This window comes from Coturnix japonica, chromosome 3 (genome assembly GCF_054131305.1).
Source record: "Coturnix japonica strain WE chromosome 3, WE-NBRP24, whole genome shotgun sequence".
In the NCBI taxonomy this organism is placed as follows: Eukaryota; Metazoa; Chordata; class Aves; order Galliformes; family Phasianidae; genus Coturnix; species Coturnix japonica.
The window spans coordinates 24,949,489-24,970,274 of record NC_140665.1 but is presented as its reverse complement, the minus strand read 5'-3'; the positions used below and the strand labels follow the sequence as shown (position 1 = coordinate 24,970,274).

The 20,786-nt window shown below is 38.8% G+C and overlaps 1 protein-coding gene and 1 long non-coding RNA gene across 8 annotated transcripts in view; both read left to right on the top strand.

The window, feature by feature from the left end:
• The window catches only part of LOC107311182 (uncharacterized), a 301,670-nt gene that overhangs the window by 57,218 nt on the left and 223,666 nt on the right, over positions 1–20,786 (top strand). The gene's annotated exons all lie outside the window — the stretch shown is intronic.
• LOC146761319 (uncharacterized) lies at positions 986–16,614 on the top strand. The gene is made up of 2 exons (XR_014944585.1): positions 986–2,142; positions 7,305–16,614. It is a non-coding gene; the product is annotated as an uncharacterized LOC146761319 (long non-coding RNA).

The window sequence follows — 20,786 nt, the reverse complement described above, 5'->3', positions numbered from 1 at the left end:
AGACTGTGACTGCTGCTCACATATGTGCGTTTAAAACTGAGTGCTGCAGAGAGCAAGATGTGTTGCTCAGAGCTGACTAGAGACCTTGCCCAAAATCAAGTATGGAAACTCAGGCAGTTGGTTTCTGCTGAGTGCTCTGTAGTCAACATTCTGCCTCAGTTTAGGACCTAAGGTCTTTGCTGCTTTCCAAATGACCAGCTACCTGAACTTAATTTACTCCTGAATACTGTGTAGATCTCACAAGGAGAAAGTGATGGTACTTTCCCAAAAGGGTTGGAAGTCTAAAAATGAGTGGAATGTGAAAGGAATATTTTTATTTCACCTTTGAAGGTAACAATCATATGGATGGAGATACTAAATCACCTACAGAGACCATGCTAAAAATTCAGAATGAGGATTTAAACCAAAATGTCAGGCCAGCATCTTAACAACAGGATCCTCATCTGCCTAAGCATGGAAGCCATTTGTCCAGCTTAGCAGAGGTCTGGTGATCTGTGATGACTGGCTGAGTTTCTGGCAGAGAAAGTGAAAAAACATCCAGTGAGAACATTTCTATTGCCATATATGCCATGATCTTGTACAACAGGATAGTAAAATTTATATTTGTTAGAAAACTCATAATTACATTTCTCATATCCTCCAGAGCAACTCAAATGTTTTAGGCCTTTGAAGCCTTTCTAGAGGTAGGTAGAAAAGTGTGAAATTATGTATTACAATTTACTGATAATAAAAGATCATTTTTGCATTGGTAGTGTACCCTTCTGAAATTTCTATCTGTAGCAGACCATCTTCTTTCATCCTTCACGTATTCTTGGTTCTGGGAAATGGTAACGCAATCTGATACTAGACAGTTTGTGTTGTATAATCAACCTGCTTCTCTTGCAGCAGCAGTAATGCTTCATAGTTGCAGCATGTTCTTACACAGCACAGGAGAGTCACAGCATTCCTGAGGTGTTGCCAGAGGCTGCAGTCAAACAAGGTGAATTTAGGAATAAGTCTTTTTTTGGTTCATGCGGTCCATCTAAGGGAAGCAGACGGATGGCAGATTCTGTGCCAGTCAACAGCCTTTATTTGGTTAACTCTCTCAGCTAGGACTAATGTCAGTGGAAGCTCTGTGGCCTGAGTGCCAAAAGTTGATTTGTATTACAGATTATATATTTTCTGCAAAAAAAAAAAAAAAAAAAAATAGTGATGATTTAGTGCTCCACTGGAGTTTTGATAGTTTGTGTTCCAAAGGTCTTGTTTAGGTTAGGAAACAGTGGCTCCTTACTTACTGTCCAGTACAAGAATGGAGCATTAGCTCAGTTCTCTCCAGTATCAGATATATACTTCTACCATCATCACGAAGTCCTGAATAAAGACATAAACAGTCAATATATTTTCTTCACTTACACTCAAAGCTAGCTGGAGACAACAGGGAGTTAACTGCTTATCAATCAGATTTGGAGGAAAAACACTCCTTTACTGTATAGTGTCCAGATTACAAATCTGCAAAGAAATGAGTCTCTGGAAGTATCTTATCTGGAGGGTGGCAAAGAATACTTAAAACTCTGTTTTTATGCTTTTATTACAATATTAATGTCATTGTAATATTGGCTGTCAGAGAAAGCATGTGCTTTGGGCATAAATGTAGTTACTTTCATTAATCCTTTGAGCACTAGTTTAGGACTATGCTAAGTAGAAGTCTGTGAGTCCAGAAAGTTATAGAGACTGTCTTCATAAGAGAGTCTTAACTTGCTTCAGGGACACAGAAATACATCAGCTAAAAGCTGTGCATTTATTAGCTACCAGGATGACTTAACGTTTGTATTAGCATCAGTTCTGAAATATATATGTAATTTTTTGTCCACTGTTAAGAAGTGATGATACCATGTTAATATCATGAACATGGGCTCCACTGTTTTGGATCATGAATCGTTCTTCCTACAAGCATCTATTTTTTCCCCACCTTAACATTATTATTATTTTTTATAGAAAGAGGCAGTATTATGGTTACGTCACCTGGTCTTCAGCAGAGGCCACTTTTATGGCTGCAGGAATGCATATCCCATGTGAAGAGTCTGAGGGAATGGTGCATGCTCAGCCTGGAACAGAGGCAATGTCATGGGAGGCCAACAGCAACTCCTCAGTGCCTGCAGGAAGGTAGTGAGAACGAGGAGCCAGACCTTATGCATAGTGTGAGGATGAGAGCCAGCAGGCATTTATTGAAAAGAGAGGATCAAACTGTTCAAGGAGAATTTTTTTTCTCTGTAAGGACAGCTAAGCAATGAAACAAGAGCCCAGGGGGAGTTGTGTAGCCTCTGTCATTGGAGGTTTTCAAGACACAGACAGACACAAATTAGAGACTTTCTGAGATCACTTCCAACCAAAATTGTATTCTGATGCCATGACTCTTTACAGTGCAGAACTTTACTGATTTCTTGGGAAAGCCCATAAATTTTGTTGTATTCAAACCATAGAAATGATTTCAGCGTTGATTAAAGAATTCTACCTTGTTTATAACTCTTTTGTAACTTGTGACTTAAAAACCAGATGACAGCTTGGCTTAAAATTCTCAATTCCAGAACTTATAGCAAAACCCAAAACTTCCTATCCATTCTCTACTTTTCTTGTCTTCCTGTCTTCTCTCCAATAAAAGTCCCCAGACAGAATTAAAAGATATCCTGGTTCCTAGGCAACAAAATATCAACATATATGACAATACTCGCTGATCCAATGCTTGGTTCCATTTCAGCATATGTAGATTATGTGCCCAGAAATTACGGGCAGTACTTTTGATTCTTATTCAGAGAAGATTCTGCTACTTAACTGGGGCAAATCTTGTAGAATAAGGGGGAATTGTGTACATATTACACATACATGACATTATTTTTCAAACATTTATTAAACTTGTAGGTTGAAGTTCCTATAAGCTCATTCTGGCGATTAATAGTTATCTTCTTTAATTTTAATTTTTATTTTCTTTTCTGCAAAAATCAAAGAGGAAAATATATTCTTGAAATGCTGTATTATATTGCAGAAATGAACTTCATATGAACTTCAATGGAAGAAGAAATACCATGACATTATTCCAACATCATATATGGTAGAAATTCTCTGACTTAAATCTGTGCTAGAAAATCAAGGATGCTTTTTTTTTTTTTTTTTTTGGATCCTGTAAAGATCTAATATACATGACCCTATTTTTGGTTACCCTGTACAAGTTCAGGTATCTTTTCAAGCTGTGAGTGAAAGAATAAGATTTTGAATTCTTTGGTTTGTTTTTGGCCTTCAGCTACAAGAAGAATAAGATAAGAATAATGTTTACATGGTATTTGAAAAAGAATAGGATTATATCATGCTGTCAGCTTTGCCAGCTTTATTTACCTAACTCTTCAGCTAATACTACTGATATCTCAATTGTGCAATTTATTGGGTAAAATAGGATTTAGGCAAGTGTTGATGGCAGGAATAACTTAAATGCAACTTGTTTATCCCTACACAGTGAAAGAATTTCCTTTTTAACAAAGGCCAATCTTCAGCCTTCTTTTATCATTCTCAGTGATATCTTACTACAGCTGTAGTAATGTACTTAACAGTGAAGCACAAACAAAAGTAAGGAATGAATTGATCTCACCTTGCTTTGATTTCTAAAAGCTGCATTTACCAGGAGTGATTGTTTTGGCTAATTCTAAAGTTTGATCAAAGTAATAGGTGTCTTCCCAAAGCTGTTCATCCCATCATAGGAATACTTAGCTGAAAAACATAATGCAGTAATGCAGTAATCCACCATTCAGTTAGCTAAGGCTAAGTGAGATGAACCTCACGCTACTAAATAGAGTAAATAGAGTAGAATTTCATCCTCTCTATAAGTAGTCTTTTTTTTTTTTTTTTTAATATTGACCTTTCTAGATAATGCTAATGTAAATTGAGATGGTGTTTAGGAAAAATATGGATGTGCTGCTGAATGAGATCGGTGCCCTGGTAACAGAGGACATTGAGAAAGTGGAGTTACTGAAAGCCTTTTTCTCTTCAGTCTTTACTTCACTGATCGGTAAGGATACAGATACCTGCTGTATAAGAGCTTTTCAGAGGTGTTCTGGCAGAAAAGAGCCATGAGCTAGTAGTGTGCTATTGTGGCCAAGAAGGCCAGTGGTATCCTGAGGAGCATTAAACAAATCATGGCCAAGAGGTTGAGGGAGGTAAATCTTTCCCTCTACTCTGCGTTGGTGAAGCCAAATTTGGGATGTGTCCAGTTCTGTGCTCCCAGTTTAAGAAAGACAGAGAACATCTAAAGAGTTCAGCAGAAGTGATGAGGGGCCTGGAACCCTCTCCCTTATTAGGAAAGGCTGAGAGACCTGGAACTATGGAGAACACTGAGGAAAGATCTAAATACTTATAAATATTTAGTGGGTTGGAGTTAAGTAGATAGGTCCAGGCTCTTTTCAGCATTGCATAGTGACAGAACAAGGGGGAATAGGTACAAACTGGAGCATAAGAAGTTCCATACAAACGTGAGGAAAAGGAAATTACTGTGAAGGTGACAGAACACCAGAACGGGCTGCCCAGAGAGCCTGTGGAGTCCCATTCTCTGGAGACATTCAAAACCTGCCTTTTCTGTGTAACCGACCCTTGGGAGCTTGCCTCAGTGGGGGAACTAAAGCAGATGGGACCCTCCACAGGGTCTCTTTCAACCACTATACTTATGTGATTCTGCAATTCTTATATTCAAAAATAGCCTGTGAGTCATTACTGTATATTATGCGTTCTAAGAAAACCTCATTCTCCCAGCTATTAAAAATAATAAGATCTTTATTGTCTAAAACTGCAATCATCTGTTGCAATTTCTATGTTATGCGGGAGATTCATTCCTGTTCAACAGCTTTCTGAGCAGTCATTTACTTTACTGTGTTACAAAGTGGGATGCAAGCCAGCAACATGAACAACATAAAATAATGATAGTGGCTACAAACCTATCAGTAGCACACCTTCAGCTCAAATATTTACTCTGTGTAATGCTTTTGGTCCCGTAATACACAAAGAAGTTTTTGTCCAGAGAGTCAATAGAAATAATGGAGAATCAGTCCATATTTTGTTAAGAAAGCATTGAAACTAGCCAGAGCACAAAAATGCCCTAGTGTCGGTCCTGATTATGCAAACATTAACTCAGAACAAAGATTTTGCTTTTATAGCTGTATTTTTTTAACAAGTTCACTGTTTCTCAGAAAGAAAGGAAGATCCCAAATCCAGTTACAGTCCTAAACATGCTTTGGCACTGTTTTCCCTATTGTCTTGGCTGTGTTTTTAAGGTGAACCTGTTAGCCAGGAATTACTGAGCCCAGCAAGGACAAAATGCCATTAAGTTCAGTAGAGCTCTACAGTCAGAATTGCAGCTGCAGTATTAATAGAGCTGATATGTTCTCGAAGATCTGAAAATTACAGTTATAACATGGATTAGTTAGTTATAAAATGATTGAATTAGAAAAGATTAGTTATGAAATCTTGCAGTGCTGACTTGATAAACATGCTGCTTCAGTCACTGTTTCAGACTAGCACAGAGGCAACAATTTTTTCCCCATAAAATCTGAATTCTCAGTTGGAAATGTCTGGGCTTTGCTCATTTGATTGTCAAATGGCTGTAAGACACGAATCACTTGTCCTAAATGAAGCAGACTCATTAATATAATTTTTTTTTTGACATCTCTCAAACCCATTTTGTGCTTGGGACAAGATGAGGTTCCTTCTTCTATAGGCCTCCATGTCTGATAGATGGAGTAGCAATAGGGTTCCTTGGCACTACATGACTTGTGCTTGACTTGTTTGCAGAACTCCAGTCTCCTCTGTTTTATGTTGCCAGCAGACCATGCTGGCTCTTCAGATGTTTTAAATGGAACAATGCATTATTCATATGCCATAATATGAATTCATGGTCCTTCCGCAAAGGAAATTGCCTCTACCTACTTCTAAGACTTTTCCCATTCAAGAAAATTAAATGAAGCACTCAGAGATGTTTTTAATTGCTTACAACTCAGTTAGAAACTTCTAAGAATGAGTTTCTTTTTGTAATGTAACTTGAGAGCTCATTCATTGAATGTAATTATGCTGTATGATGGACTGGGAAATATATATGGAGAGCTAAATAAGATGGAGATGACAAAATAATGGTAACTAAAATAATAGTGCTGGGGTTATGCGATACTTCCTCACAGTGTACCATACTGTCACTGTGAATGCTAATGTAGCCTCCTGGCTTTCTTCTGTAGTATTTATTTAGCAAACAGCATGCACTGTCTCTCTTCTAGACTGTAATGTAAAAATGGACTGGCTGTATGTTTTGGAGCTCTTTGGATAAGTGGAAGTGAGAAGGCATTTTGTCCTGTCTGTGGTGTGACCACAAAACTGCATCCTTCTGGTTGATATGTTACTCCTCTCCTTTGTGAGGGTGGATGGTAGTTCACGGTCATGGAGACTAGCCATGCCTCTGTGCTTTGCCTATCCAGGGACTGAGCTGATGTCCAAGATGAAACCTTAAGTTAAGACTTAAGTGTGGAACACTACAGTGACCCAGATAAGCTACTGCAGTTGTTTACCAGTAAGGAAACCTCTAAGACGTTTTTCAATAGCAGCATTAGAAAAGGCTTTTATAGATTCTTTAACACAAAGCAAACACATTTTATCAATCACATGAATGAATGTGTTTGCCTGTCTAAATGGCTCTGTGGTAGCAGCGCTGTTCCTGTTAATGTGTAACTAGTAGGCTGGCTGGAGAAGAATCACTCTGCCACCTTAGTTGTGCTCACCAGTGCTGGCAGAGGAGAAATAGCCCCTACATTCAAAGAAAATAACCACTGGAAGTGGCTGGGGTATAGCTTAAAAAAAGAGAAGAGAAGCACTTTTGAACATAAAATATGTGGAGAGAAATGCCTTATTGGCAAACATTTTCTTTTTGGTTTGCTAACTTTCGCTGTAACTTAAGTAACCAGACTACATGTGCTTTCCAGACTCCCTGGTTTGTCTAGTGAGACGAATCCAGCCTTTCCCACTCTTCTGTTTCTCTTTTCCCACCCTCTTCCAGATGTGCAGGCCTGCATAAAACAGCATGATTCCAATTATAATGATACTTTCCCATTCACTATTCATCCAGTTCTTTCTTGATGTGAAAATGAAATGTGACCCAAAATAACCCAGATGAGGAGGGGGAGGGTGGTGACTCTATCATTACGTACGTGCAATTTGTTTTTCCAGTGTTTTTTTTTTTTTCCTTTAATTTTATCTTTTTTTCATTTCCTTTCATGTATTAAAACAAAATGAAAACCCACAAACAGGAAGGACAAACAATTGGATGTATGCAGGAGGCTCCTATTCAAACCAATGGCATCTGAGGACAGGAATTATCTTCTAGATGGAACAAATGAGCAAGACACTGATACATGATTACTGATTAACAAAAACATAATGGAGACCAATAATGATGAGACTCAGAAAAATGACTTTTGCAAACAATAACAGTATTCTTGCTTGGAAGATAGAGATGAATAATAAATATAACACATGGGACCTCTGAAATTAAGTAAATTTCATTTACTTTTTCAAGAATCACAGAGACACAGAATAGTACAGAAAAATTGAAAAGTGATTATTATAATATTTGTTTCACTTGTAATACTCAGAGATTGTAATGCTTTTCTATGTTCCTTTTCAATGTAAGGTGTGAGATCAAAATGGATGAATTGCTTTTTGTTGTGCAGTGTATACATTGATGCTGAAGGTGTGGTGATTTATGGGCTAAACACACAGAATCCAGAGGCATGCTGAACTCAGGAGTGTATGTTTCTCTCAGTGCTGTGAGCCTTTCAGAAAGAGCAGCTTCTAAAGTATGAGTCTGGAAGAAGACTGAATGAAAATATGAGGACTTTGAAGGAAAGGCCAGAAGAGACCTGAAGGAAGATCATCCTGTTTCTGTACCTCAGGAGGTTCTGTTCATCACACTACAAGAGTAAAATCTGTTTAAACAAAACTGTCAAGTTTTCATCAAGTTCAAAAATTTGTTGAATTTAAATATTTTAGTCACTTTGGTCTCATTCCTCCTTCTACTCCATAAACTGCTGAGGTTTTTAATGATTGCACTTGGTCTCACTTAAGCATGAAGTACTTCTCTAAGATGGAGTCTAATTACTGTGTCCTTCCAGGAAAATGCAGTTGTGGAAGCTGAGGATGCTTTTCTCTCTTAGGAGAGTTTCAACATCTTCTAGGGTCAGGTTCTAAGTTATTTAGGGGGGGCGAGTACAGGAAGGACATGGAGCTCTTGGAGTGGGTCCAGAGGAAGGCCACTAAAATGATCAGAGGGCTGGAACACCTCTCCTATGAGGAAAAGTCGAGGGAACTGGGCTTGTTTAGCTTAGAAAAGAGAAGGCTCTGAGGAGACTTCATTGTTGACTTCTAGTACTTGAAGGGAGCATATTAAACAGGAGGTGGATGGGCTGTATGTGAGGGTGGATAGTGATAGGACAAGGGGCAATGGTCTTAAACTGAGACAGGGGAGGTTTAAGTTAGATATTAGGAGGAAGTTTTTCACACAGAGGGTGGTCACACACTGGAACAGGTTGCCCAAGGAAGTTGCGGACGCACCATCCCTGGAGGCATTCAAGGCCAGGCTGGATGTGGCTCTGGGCAGCCTGGCCTGGTGGCTGGAGACCCTGTGTGTAGCAGAGGGGTTGAAACCAGATGATCATTGTGGTCCCTTCCAACCCAGGCCATTCTGTGATATTATTCTATCCTTTTAAATTGTGGAATCATAAATTTGTTTGAGTTGGAAAGGATCCTTAAAGGCCATCTAGTCCAACTCTCCTCCAGTGAAGAGGGGCACCCATGACTTAATTAGGATGCTGAGAGCTCCTCCAGCCTGACCTTGAGCATATCCAGGGACAGGGCATCTACCACACCTCTGGGCAAGCTGTTTCAGTGCCTTACCACCCTTACTGTAAAAAACCTCTTCCTTATATTCAATCTAGTATCTTCTAGTCTAAAACCATTTCTCCTTGTCCCGTCACAGCTGACTCTGCTAAAAAGTCTGTCCTCTTCTTTCATACATCCCTGTTTAGATACCAAAAGTTCACTATCAGATCTCCACAGAGCCAACCATTCTCTGGTCTGAACAGTCCCAGCTTTCTGAGCTTGTCCTTGTAGGAGGAGTGTTCCATCCCTTGGATCATTTTCTGGACACACTCTAGCAGGTCCTTGTCTCTCCTGTTCTGAGGACTCCACATCTGGACGCAGTACTCCAGGTGAGGTCTTGCCAGCACAAAGCAGAGGGACAGAATCACCTCCCTCATCATGCTGGTCATGCTTCTTTTCATGCAGCTCAGGATCTATGGCTATGATCATTGCTGCCCTGCCCAGAGCCACCTTCAGAACTAAGGATGTGAGTGAAAAAGCTTGATGTCTTTGAGTTTCTGTGGCTTGGTAACAGGGAAAATGTTTAACATACAGTGGCTGATGTTTTACAGACTGTATTGGGTTTTGCTGGGATGAAGTTAATTTCTATTAGCAGCTCATATTGTGCCACAGTACAGATTTGTGACCATGTTTTAGCCTGTATTTAACTGTGCTACTGCAGCAGCTAGAACTTCTTTGTCTCTTACCTTGTCCCCCAGCAAGTTGGTTTGGTGGGGACAAAGGGTTTGTGGGGGGGGGGGGGTTGAGCAGGCACAGCTGTCACAGAAGGAATATTCCAGACTATATACTATCATGCAGTGAAACTGTGGGGAGCTTTTCCATCATAGCTTTTGCTCAGGAATTGGCTGGGGATCAATCTGCTGGTGGGAGGTAGCGATTGACTTTTCATAGCTTTTTCTTTTTTTCAGTACATTTTTTTTTTCTCCCCACTTTTTTCTTCCCTTACTAAACTGTATTTACCTTGACCCATAAATTTTTTCTCACTTTCACCATTCTGGTTCACTCCCCTGTCCTACTGCAGGGAGTGAGTGAACAGCTGGGTGGGGGCCTAGTTGCCAATCGGGGTCAACCCACTAGACACAGAACTTTCCATTGGTTTCTGCCAGGAAAACTGATTTCTTCAACTGTCTTTCAGTCTGTTGACATTTATTTAGTCAAACATTACTATTTTCAAATCCTATTTGTAAAGCATTTGATGTAATAAGAAGGGCATCATCCTACAGTATGGGTGAACCATATAGTCGGCTGCATACCTGCAGATGTATTCACATTTTGTCTAAGGATTTAATAGGAATAGCACTGTACAAACAATAAGTAAACAGAGATTAAACAGATGCTTGGTTAAGGAAAATTATCTTGATGGGAAGATAATCGATAATAAATGAAAATGCTCACTGATGTTGAAGGCTTACAGTAACACTCCACAAAAGAGCAATCTCCAGAAAGAAATCCTTCCTTAGTGGCAGTCAGCCCTTAAATGGAGCCTAGGAGAGGTGCAGCCAGGTTTCACCCACTGCGGTCACACAGTTGCATTGCCTTCACCTGTGTTTCCATGGCTGACTCATTGCTTGCCTGAGGTAGTCAATCAAAGGTTCAGGCCGTGATCAATAGTTTCCCACACAGCCATTCTTTGTTATAATTCTAAAGACAAGATGGTAGGTTTCAAATTGTTACTTGATATTGTTAAACTTTAATTGTATAATCAATATATTTTTAGAATATTTTGTTGGTGAAATACTGAGATATAGCTGGACATTTCTTTATGCTGCTCTGCTTGGCCAGTATCATGATCTGAATTAATGGTCTTCCATGCCTAAAATGGTTGGATTTTTTGCAGAACATGAGCAGAGGCACACCCAGTTGTATACAGCCTCATGAGTACCTGTGTATATCATCTGATCTTTAACATTAACTTAGAAACTGGACTCAGAAGGCCATTTGAAAATTTGAGTTTAAGCCATAGGAAATTTCCTAGTGCAGGGATAATCTATAAACTGAAACATAACTAAAATTTGCATTGGAGCACTTGTTCAAGAAACTGCATAGCAAAATAGGGCTTCTGAATTTGTAAAGGCCAAAAGAATTGCTTCTTGATATTACTTCTCATTTCTTCGCAGTAGCACCTGATATTCTATTACTTCTTCTTTTTATATGTTGAGCAACTAATATAAAGGTGACATATGTGAAAACAGAAAGTCACAAAGGACATCTGTTAGATCCTTGTGTCTGCAGTCAGGCTTTCCTGATACATAGCCTTTTCTTGTGCTGTCTGACAGTAGCAGACTAGGAGTTATTCCTTTCAAAACAGTGTCGAACTACCTTGTGGGATGCAAACAATGTATGTTTTCTCTTTCACTCATGCTTCTGAAAACTTTGTTTCTAAGTTAAATGATGGCATTTTTTGGATGCTGATTTCAAACTGGTGAAACTGCACTGATCTCACAAGTTTCTAATGGCTTAACACTCAGGGGGATAGCAGAAGAATCAGGCTCACAAATTCTCCTGTAGAAGCCTAGTGAAAATGAGTCACATTTGAAAGAGCTGAGCACCTAATTGTTTAAAGGGCCTGTACACCTAATTATGTAAAATTAAGCAACCAGCAATGGCTTCTGATCCCATGGAAACGGCTCTGAAAAAAAAAAAATAATGAAATAAAGAAGCAAAAAAGAAAGCCTTTCTCCAATGAAAAGTGATTAGTTTAAAGCATTATGTCCCATTTTTGGCAGTTTGATTGCAGTTTCCATGGGAATTGGAGTAGTGGAATCCTGAAGTGTTATCTTAACTCCTGCAAATGATACAGATAAGGTTAAAAGATGTAAATTATATTTCAACAGCAGCTGTAAATGCATTAATGTGGGGAGATGGAGACGGAGAAGGGAAAGACATCAAAATATTTTTCTTTATTTTCCATCTGCAGTGCGTCTCTGAAGAAAGATGTAACTAGTCACAATGAAATAAAATGACCTTTTTGGCCTTTTGTTCATAGTTCTGTGATGTAGTAATATTTACCACTTTGAGAACACTATGACCAGGCGTGTCAAATTTCTTGAAATTTTATCCTCACTTTTCTAAAGCAGGCAGCTGAGTCAGAGAAAAAGCAAAGTTGCCAAAAGACTGGGGATTGGGATTATGGCTAGAAAACACTGGGGTTTTAAGAAAAACAACAACAAAAACAGCTTGGCTGGGGGGCTGTTCAGCTCAAATAATAAAATGTTTTTCAGGATTCCCATCTCAGGATCGGGGGGCACCAATACCCTGCCCACTTCAGGACTCCCTATCTCTGTCCATGCCCAGGGCTCCACCTCAGCCCCGATCCTGTCAGCCACTAACCCAGTGAGGCTGCAGCAGGGCCAGGTTCACGATCCCCATAGCCATGCCTGGCCATTGGATTCACTAAGTCAGGACTATATTCTAGCTTGATCTTGGCTTGTCCCGAGGGACAAGCTCATGGCTGGGGCTGCCCCAGTGCTGTGCTGGGGCAGGACATGGGACAGGCCAAAGGAACACCTGTGGGGAGCTGCTTGCGTGTATGGTGCCCCAAATGGTGGACATTTGGAGTTGGCTTACAAAGTTTTTCAGCTCCAGCTGTCCTAAAACAGAAAGATACATTCTGTAGGTTCCAAAAGTGACCTCAAAATGAATGAAAAGAGTGCTTAGTCTGGAGAAGGGAGGCTCTATGGAACTACCTGAAGTGAGATTGTGGTGAGGTGGGTGTCAGCCTCTAATCCCATGTAACTCACAATATGTCTAAAGGGAATGGCCTCAAGTTGCTTCAGGGGAGATTCGTGTTGGATGTTAAGAAATACTTATCTGAAAGAGTGGTTAGATGCTGGAATGGGCTGCCCAGGGAAATGGTGGAGTCACTGACCCTGGAGATGTTCAAGAAAGATGTTGGTTTAGTGGGAAATATTAGTGATATGTGGACAGTTGGATGACATTATCTTAGAGGTCTTTTCCAACCTTGGTGATTCTATGATTTAAGAATGGATTCTGAGTGAGTTTCTTATGAGAAAAAGAACAGAGTGTTCACAGGTGCTTAAATGGTGTAGAATGATAAGAAGATTATTGCAGCTGCTGTGGTCTGGAAGGCTCCTAGTTGTTGGCATGGAACTTTCTTGTGTTCTACTTTCCATTTTCAGGATATATTTAATTATTATGTAGTCCTGTATGGGTCTGATGGACTCAATGACTCCTTGTGGGTCCTTTCCAACTCAGGATATTTTTCTCTTTTAAATTGTGTTGTGGACTTCCTTACAGTTACAGCTGAAATTAGTTTTAATTTCAGTCTAACTCCTAGCTTAATTAACATTCAGCACTTTTCTACAGTTTGCCTAAATTGATTTACATGAAGAAAACATTCTTTCTGCTATCTTATTTGTTGTGGTATAGACACCAATCATTTCACAAGTGGTAAGAAACGGAGAGAACGAAAGGTTAGAGGTGGACTCTATTTTTCAGTGTGTGAGTCTTGGTGTGAATGATTTGCTTGTATTCATTTGCAGACCTGCATCTGTAGTTCTATAACTTCATGACAGGTCAGCTTTGTTGGGAGTATTGCTGAACCAGACTGCAGAAGTGCCATTTGCTGAAGTTCAAATATGAATTTATATATGAGTATATATCTATATTTTATAGCTATTTAAATAATTTTATTTTGATGAAGTAATTTTTGTAAATCGTTTAACTGTACCTTCAATAAACGGCATAAACAATAACAGCAACAACAAAAAAGCTTGTTTTCACAGAAAATCCAGAAATTTCCAGGAATTTCAGAGAATCTGGGAGGACGATAGTCACGGGTAGAATGGCAGGGACTATATTAGAAGAAAAAACATGGAGATCAGCTGTGTTTGGAAGAACTACATAAAGAAAATGAAGCCATCGGTGTGTGTCACTGACAGCACAAAATTAAGTTTTTAGCTATTTACACTGCTGAAATAGGAACTAATGCAATGACCAGAATAGAAAGCTTTCTTCTAGCAGGATATAAGATCTAAAATATGCTGAAATTTGGTGAGTAATATTGCTTAATTTACTGTTGCAATCAAGTGGTTTATATGAATGATATAAGAAAAAACATTTACTTTGTTGCACTCATCTTTGTTTCAAGTAATGTAACATTTTTTGACAAAAAATAAAAAAAATTTAAAAATTGGGTCTTAGAAGCTGTATGGGAACTGCTGAGTCATGGCCTGAACCACTGATTGATCACCTGAGGCAAGTACTGAGTCAGCCCTGGGAGCACAGGTGAAGGCAATTCTGCTGTGTGATTGGAAGGGGTGGAGCCTGGCTGCACCTCTCCTAGACCCTATTTAAGGACTGGCTGCCATTTGAGAAAGTTTTCTTTCTGGAAATGTGTCTTCTGTGGAGTCTTTTCTGCTCACCGAGATCTTTGGATATAGGTGTGTATTTCTTTCCTGTTCTTTTCTTTTTCCCTTTTTCACTGTGGTAACCTTTCTTGCTGTAATGCTAATTGTAACAGAAGCTATATATATATTTGTTTTGTTTTTTGCTGTTGCTTTGTTCTGCTTTTATGCTTGTGCATGAGTGTCCAGCTGAGAAACTTCTGCATAAACTTCTGCAGCCCTGTGGCAAATATTTGTCATTATTGAGCTGTGTGAAATGATCTTCCAAGTCACTCTGGATAGAATAAGTTGTCTTTTTAGGGATTGGATGTCAGTGGGATGCAATTAGTAGAGTCACTGGAGTACCTATGATCTGAGAAAGGAGTGCAATAATCTAAAAAATCCCATTTAGGGGGAAGCTTTGCTCCTGATCACTGTGCTCTGTATTTGTATTGTGCTAGGCCATTATACTCTATACACCATGTATCTATCCCACAAGAAATATGCAGGATGAATCTTTAAATGCTGAATGTTTAAGCTTATGGGAAAATCTTGGCTAAACTCACTTTATGGTAGATTAGAGCTATTCTAGAAGTTTCTAACTTTTCCCTTTCGTTTTGGTGGCATTGCTAAAACTAGTTTATGAAATAATTTATGGTATTTAGTTTTAAGAGTCTGCTTTCTCCTTATTTATTTATTTTTGATACAGGCAGTAATGGGTAACATTTGAATGATAAATCTAGATAATTGGGATGTATTTCCCAAATCATTGTATTGATACAGGTATGAAAAAGTTATTTACTTTCAATGCATTTTTAAAGCTTATTGGATGCTAGATTTGGTTGATCTCCTTCAGTGCAATTCCATGCTGAAGTGGTCACGTAATGCTTATTTTTACCTATAAAGATGAAGATAAACAGGAGATTAACAAAACAAGGGTTTAAGAATAAACTAGGGAATAAAAAGCTATCTTGTCTGATTTTGTTTCAGCCCTTTCTGAATTTTAAAAGCTCAAATGACTTTATTTTCCATTTGTAGCTCTGTTCTTTGTCTCGCTCTTCAACCTATGACTGTTTATTTCTACCTGATAATGGACATTTTCTGGAATTCTTAGACTTCTGTTCGTGTAAGGCTGACTCCATGGACAAACTGGAGTATAAAGTCCCTGCAGATCTCCTGACTAATTCTTTGAATGTAAAGCTTTTACACCACCACTTACAGAACTAATGTATGAATAGCAAGTGTGACTTGGTTCTCTAGAGCGTGTGCAAAGAGATTTCTAAACATAAATGTAGTACTTCAGAGTCAGTTACTATCAGTCAAATCAATTTAGATCTTAAAAGTATATGACTGTATTTTTGATGTTGAAAAATGGAGCAGCTACTGAGATTTCAGCTACTATGTGATGCACTTTCAAGAAATGCTGTGGTTATTTATCCATGCTGTAATAGTCTGTGATTGAAGTTGATGTGACTGTCCTGAGATCTGTACCTCTATATTTAATTTATATATATACACCGTACACATAAGACATTTTTTCTGGCCTAAAAAAGAAAGACCTGTAGTGGAGAGTGCTGTCTATTGCCATGTCCAAAGCCGACAAGGGATTTTAAGCAGCTTTTGAGTGTAGGAATTTCATTCTTCAGCTGTACACAGCAGTTAAGAGACCTCATATGCATTGGCGTGTATTATATCCCTTTTGTCTTGTTTGTTTTGGTGCCACAGCAAGCAGTCTGAGTTGGACTTTTGACTGCATCTTAATACTGTGGGGGTTCTTTTTGTATGACAATCTAGTAATTTTAATTGAACGTGAAATGACCCTAATCTTATCGTAAAAACCCCTACAGATGCTTGGTGTGTAAAGGAGAATGGGGAAAAGAGGCATAGGAAACAGAACAGCGTATAACTGCTTTTTATTCCTGATGAATTTTCTTTTAAATATTGATTGTTCATTATATAACATCATATCAGGCTGGCATATAGGATGGGGTTAAAGTCAGGAGAAAGTAGTGAAATGAGTATACTGCCATTTGGAAAAAGAAAAATTTTTAAAGTTTTAGCATATTTACAGGAGGTTTTTCCCCTAGGGAAATGTCTCAGCTTGATTTCATTGTAGCATGGAAAACATTGAAACTATCATAAAGGAATTTTTTCTATGACATTTCTATTAACTATAAAAGCTAAGTTACAACTAGCAGTTTTTGACTTGTATGCTCCACCCACAACACCATAGCCAGTGAATTGACCATAACCTAGTTGCTTCAGCAAGCAGCCAGATGTAATCTAAAATCAAAATGTTTAGTTGTGCGTTGGTTTGGGTTTGCTTGTCTGTATTCTTTATTTAATCCAGAGAAGCTGCAGTCCTTCAGAGAGAATCATGTGAACCTTCCAGTCTCTATGTGGACTGGATAGACCTATTGACTGGAAGAGTTTGCTTGGTTAAACTGCTGTAGTTGAGAGAAGTATGTTCAAAATGTACTTAAGTATCTGGCATTTCGTAGCAAGAATAAAAACAAATTTGAAAAGGCCTTAAGTGGCCCCAAATTCAAGCATGATAACTTTAGCATGGGTATTGTGCACCTTTGTGGGCCTCACATTAACAGAAGATGTATTCAGTGTCACAGGAATACCTAAAGGATCAAGACAGGGTTTGCAAGTATTGCAATGGCGTAAAAGAGACCAACTGAGACAGAGTAGGGAAGCTCAAAAAACAGTTTTTCACATTAAAAACTGAAAGTAGAATGATACATTACTCTGTGTATAATACAGAAAGATTAGGGAGTATGGACTTTTACATCCCTTTCTCAGTTAAGCATTTTTTTTTTTTTTAGTGTAACCTTGTGTTTTTCTGTGGATTTTCAGCTTTCTTTCTGCTATAGCTCTGCATTATCAATTATTACATGAGCCTTTCTCTAGATGGACAGGTCAACTTCTAGCTTCAAGTATGTTCAGCTCTGTCAGAATGGAAGTGAGAAATGTATATAAGTTGTAAGAATGCAAAATAAAGGAGCTCTGTTTAAAGAGCTGATGGAGTCTATGCACACTTTTTTTCTAAGTACTTCACATCAATAAAAAAAACAACATCTGGTGATGTCTAAAGGAACGTACTTGGTTTCTCACTATCCTGTTCCATGTGGTTAAATTGCTGTGTTGTAACCGTGGCCTGTCCTTAAAGTGGAAAAAATACATGGCCAGGAGGCTTCATGAGAGTTTGTCTGCAGACTTAGTATGACTAATTTCTGAAGCATTCTCTGGAGACGTCCATCTTGTGCTGTTGCCTATAGTAGGAATTACAGGATGATGATGCCCCACAATTACGTATACAGTCTTAGACAAGCTGAATTGGAGCATATACTAGGTTCTCAACACAGCTTCTTTAGAGGGTTTTTTTGTTTTGTTTTTTTTTTTTCCTTCCCCTTATAGTTTTCTATCATTTTTTCCCTCTTGGTCTTTCCTATGGCCCTTTTTGTCCCCCTGTGCTGTCTCATTTATTGACTTCTTTTTCTCTTGTTAGTCTAGGCCAAATAAGATTCCTTAAAATGTCTTAAGTACATATGAAGATGCGGAAAAGATGATGTTCAACCACTCTCATAATAATATGAGCATATCATGCTGCTAGAGTGTGCTTTCTCTCCAGAGCTGAGAGCAGAAAAAGGCGAAAGATGCACACCAAGGAGGAGAATCTATCAGAAAAATAAATACCTATTTCCTCACCAAAAATGAAAGTCCAGGAGATGTGTAACAAAATTTTGTAATCAAACGTTGCACCATAAATTTCTGCCAGAACAAGACTCCAGGGTTGAAGTCTCAGGGAGTGTTTCCATGTGGTGTGGCACCATCTTCATATTTCAGTTTTTGTTCCACTGCTGTGTAATGAAAAATGAAATCTATTTCTTGCAAGACAGCTTTGGGGGGACAAACATTTGATTTTTCTGGACCTTTGACTGCTATTGTTGCCCTGTCCAGATTCCCTCTGAGAAACTCACCTTTCTGTCCTCTCCACTGTTTTCGCAAGTAATTTAGGCAAACATTCTTGACATATGTTCCTATTTTCCTAATAATTACACCTAAATGTATTGTGGGGCATAATAATTATAAGATGCCATTGATTGCATGTAGTATTGTTTAAGACTCACCTTCAGCAGGATATATAAAGCATTTGGGGAGTCAGCCCAGTTGTTGTATTTCTTTTCAGCTTCCTGCTCTTTCTAGCTGTCTTCAGTTGGAAAAGCAATAAGGTTTGGGGTACAGTACAAAATGTAAGTCCAACTATTTTCTGTCTGCTCTGCCTATACAGTCTCACTTGCTGAGCATGTCTGTGACCAAATCCTCATCTTGATTGGCACAGCTCTTCTTAAGTCAATGGAGCAACTCCGCTTGGGACTGAGATGTTGCAGATACAGCCTGTAATGTAGGCTTTCTAGCATGCTGAATGCAGACAGGAACATGGTGTTGATCTGTGTACTCCTCTGCTAGGTGAGCTGCCCACACAGCTACGAGGCTGCGCAGATGTGAGTTTTGGAGAAGGGATGTGCTGTTTTTTATAGGATCTGCCTCATACCTGTTACACTGCATTCACTTCAAGGATAGAAATCTAGGTGACTGGGACACAGTTAAATCAGATTTTAGGAGCATACTAATGTGAGTTTACACAGCGTCTTAATTTGTATGACCCTTTCTCCTCTCTCCTGATGGAAACTAATCTCAAATCTGGATTTTTCTTTTCATTTGTGCCAGAGTTTCTGCCAGATTATGCCCCATGGGGACTTGACCTTTTAGCCACATAATTGAGGTGTGAGCTTAAAAAGTATACAATTTCTACACCTTAATCATTCTAGGGACCACAAAATTACATCCAATTCATTTGTAAACCAGTCATGTGCGAGGGAAGGTCTGGAAGTACTGAGCAAACTGAAATCACTTGCTGAGTGTTTGGAGAAATTCTTCCACTTTTTAGGTGGAATGTGGCAACTGTTAAACAGTACATGGCAACCACAGAGACAGTCTGGGACAGGATGGGAAACAGGAATACAATATTCTTGTGGGAACTGCGGGGGAAATAGAGAGAGACAGAATGCCCTGTAACATACTCCAGGATCTGTTTGTGCAGAGGAATGCACAATTGGAAGGGTGGGGGATGGAAGAGAGGAATAGGAAAAATAGACTTCCCCTCCATGAAATGGATATTATTTAAAAACAATAGCTGGGAATTTCTCAAATTGCAGAAAAATATGATGCAGAAGAAAAGAATACAGAGACAAACACAAAAGTGGAGGGAAGAGAGAGCTCTCAAGTTCAGCTGGATAGTTCTGGTAATTTCAAGACTACAGGAGAAATATTTATTCTAATCTGTGAGGCTTTTTGATACCGTTTAATTAAGAAGTGCATGGAAGAAAATTTTGTGAAAAATTGCTATTACAGAATATAAAACAGTGGGGATTTCCATATGGGGACTTTTTAAGCTGAACTTTAAGTAGGAACTTTTTTTCCTCCTCTTTTTGAAACTGTTGCTTTGCATTTGCAGTTATTTTCAAGGGCAAATGTTATTTTTGAGCCCGCAAGCCTGTAACTAGGGGCAAGTTCAAAAGAACTGTGCTCCTTTTATCCAAGGCTATGTGACAACCTTTCAAAATCTTTCATTGTACCTCTTAAAAAGGCAGAGTCCAAAGTATCTGGCCTTAAGTTTTGGGTATTGAAGACTTAGCTGCTAGGTTAGGCACCACTTGCAAACAGCAAAGCATGTGAAATCTGCTATTTGTTCCAGATGTTGAAAAGATGCCACATAACCTCTTTTGTATGCTTTGGCTACACCTTGTCTGAGATTGTACATCACAGATATGGTTTATTGCTGCTTAATCTTAAGATTTTCTGTGTTCCCAAGGGCTTAACACATGAGTTTGAGTACTATTGCTAGCTGTTGAAATCCTTATCCTTCCAGTTTAACTGGAGGGTACTCTACAAGTCACCAGTCTGGACCTGATGCTGGTATCCTGTCATGTCCTTGTTTCTGGTAGTGCTGAAGTATTCTTCTTGTTTTATTTGGGAAATGAATTTAAATTCTGTTTAACAGATTTAACCTTAATGAATTTAAGTTCTGGAATGAATTTAACGTTGGATTTAACTTAAGCATTTTTGGAAGTGTTGCTCTTGCTGGCGCTAGAAATTAGCGTATTTAGTATAAGTGAACCTGCTCTGGAGAGGTTACATTTGAGGAATCTTGTTCCATGTGGCTGAACTTCTGAGTTCCTGTCTACTTCAGTGAGCACAGGAATCTGCTCATACAGCCCAGGCCCGAATTTCGCAACCAGGACTCTGTTTCATTTTTCCATAATACAGCGTGTCAGCAGAAACATGACAGATAGAGTCAAGGGATCTTGGCTCCCAGGCTCCTACACTTTCTCTAGACAATAGTTTTCCCTTAGAAACCAATAAGTTATAGACTAGAGACTGCTCCGTTTACAATTATCTTGGTCTTTTGGCTAGAAGGATTTAATGTAAGAGAACAGA